Source organism: Crocodylus porosus, unplaced genomic scaffold, assembly GCF_001723895.1.
Source record: "Crocodylus porosus isolate Cpor-Errol unplaced genomic scaffold, CroPor_comp1, whole genome shotgun sequence".
NCBI lineage: Eukaryota > Metazoa > Chordata > Crocodylia > Crocodylidae > Crocodylus > Crocodylus porosus.
In genome coordinates, this window is record NW_017728886.1 from 92,684,109 (window position 1) to 92,686,645 (window position 2,537).

At 46.0% G+C, this 2,537-nt stretch overlaps 1 non-coding gene across 1 annotated transcript; it reads left to right on the forward strand.

Annotated features, from left to right (window-relative positions):
- Positions 1–1,152: 1,152 nt before the first annotated feature.
- On the forward strand, positions 1,153–1,224 carry TRNAQ-CUG. The gene has a single exon. It is a non-coding gene; the product is annotated as a tRNA-Gln (tRNA).
- Positions 1,225–2,537: the final 1,313 nt, after the last annotated feature.

Sequence of the window (2,537 nt, forward strand, 5' to 3'; positions counted from 1 at the left end):
CCTTTGTGTAATTTCTCTTCCTTGGTCAATCCCAAGGAGGCACTGGGCAAACGCTGATCCCGAGCTACCTTACTACAGTGCGCCTCCTGTTTGGCTCACAGGGAACGTGGACATGGGATTGTGAGGGTGGGAAGCTGAGTGCAAATTTCCATGGGCATTGTCATAATACAGCCATCCCTGGCATGGCTGTGATGTTCCTAGGGTACCGTGACCATGCTGGCTCCGCCCTATGCATGTCTACTAATCTCGCCTGCCACATCTTGCTGTTATAACTGATGAATTGGGAGGCTGCCCTCATGTTGCTGCTCGGTCAAAGACACCTTCAGTCATCCCTTCCCCTGGGTGAAACCTGCCAGTGCTACCCATACTTCCTCATCTCCTACAAGACAAAACAACCCACAAGATAGGAACACCAACAGAGACCCCAGAAGTTTCAAACTCTACCCTACCCCACACACTGCCATGTTCCTATCTGGGTTATGGAAATCCCAAAGGGAAAATTTCTTCCATCTCAAGATATATTCGTAATGGGATCTGCTTGCTTGTTTCTCTGGATTAGAAAGCGCCTATGAACCTCAGTTTTGGGGAACTGGCAACAGGCCAGTTCTTACAGGGGTGATTATTCCCCTCATTTCTCTTGAAATGCTGTGCACCATCCATTTATATATGGAAGCTGCTCTTGTTCAATGCACACAATATTATCCAGTATTAACTACGTCAATTCTCAAGGTGGGAATGTGCTTCTGTATCAATAGTGCATCAAAGTGGGAACAGATCTCCATTCCACACTGAGAGGGTGTCTCTGGATTGTATGCCAAACTGGCAAATTCCTTTGGCCATGAAGTAACGAACAAACAATAACATAGTACAACAGGAACACTACTTTGTTCAACAAGTAGTCATTAAAGATTCAATGCTTAGTTGGGAAGAGGTATCAAATGGGGTTCACAGGGGTTTTTCCTGAGTCTAGTATTGTTTAATATCTCCATTAACAATTTGGATGCTGGGACAAAACAACACTTAGCAAATCTGCAGATGACACCAAGATGGATGGTGCTTCAGACACTGTAGACTGAGGGTAGGATCTGGAATGGCTTGGATAGACTGGAAAAAAGTACTGTAACAACCAGATGAATTCAGGAACTGACAGTAGGTCCCATGGTGTAATGGTTAGCACTCTGGACTCTGAATCCAGTGATCTGAGTTCAAATCTCAGTGGGACCTTAATGGTGATTTTTTTTTTTAGGGAGGTGATCCTTGCCCTCTATGCGATATTGGTCAGGCCACCGTTGAAGTACTGCATCCAGCTCTGGGCACCGCACTTCGAGAGAGATGTGGCTAGCATTGAGGGAGTCCAGATGAGGGCCACTTGCATGGTCAGGGGGCAGCACACCAGATCCTACAAAGAAAGACTAAAGGGCCTGAACCTGTTCAGCCTCCACAAGAGAAGGCTGAGAGGGGAGCTGGTGGCCACTTACAAACTCACCAGAGGGCACCAGTGGGAATTGCGGGAGGCTCCGTTCTCCCCGGCACCACCCAAGGTTACTAATAATAACCACAAATAATGGCCACAAATTGTTAGAGAGAAAGTTCAGGCTGGAAATCAGGAGACACTACTTTACAGTGAGGGCTGCCAGGCTCTGTAATGGGCTCCCAAGTGACGTGGTACTCTCTCCTACCTTGGGGATCTTCAAGAGGAGGCTGGACAGATATTTGGCTGGGGTGATATGATCCTGGCACCCGTTCCTGCCTGAAGCAGGGGGTCAGACCTGATGACCTGTTTAGGTCCCTTCCAACCCTAAGTACTATGATACTATGAAATGCGAAGTCCTGCACTTAGGTGTGAATAATTGCATGCACAAATATGGACTGTGGAATGACTGGCTAGGCTGCAATATTGTAGAGAAGACTGGGGAGTTACAGTGGCCCATAAGCTGAATATTAACCAATAGCGTGCTTTTGTTGCAAAAAAGGCCAACACCATTCTGGGTTGTACTGACAGAAGCATCTGTTTCAAAGCAAAGAAAGTCATTCTTCTACTCTATTCATTGGTGAAGCCTCACTTGGAGTGCAGTCCAGTTTTGGGCCCTACACTTCAAGAAGGATGTAGACAAACTGGAAAGAGTCCAGTGATAAAAATAATTAGAGGTTTGGAAACCATGACAGGCTGAAAAAAAATAAGGTTATATAGACTGGAGAAGAGAAGACTGAGTGGAAATTGGACAAGCAAACACCTAAAGGGTGATTATACAGAGGATAAAGATAGAGGATGGCCACAGGGTACAGGACTAGGAGCAACAGATTCAAGCTGAAATAGAGAAAATTGAGGTTGGAAATTAGGAGGAACTTTCTGACTATCGGGATGGCCAAGCATTGGAACAGGCTACCTAGAGTAGCTGGGGAATCTCCTTCTGTGGAAATTTTCAAGAGCAGGTTGGACAGATAATTGGCTGGGATAGTTTAGTCAGGGATGATACTGCCTTGATCATTGAGCTGGACCTTATGAGGTCCCTTTTAGTCCTATTTTCCTATGATCC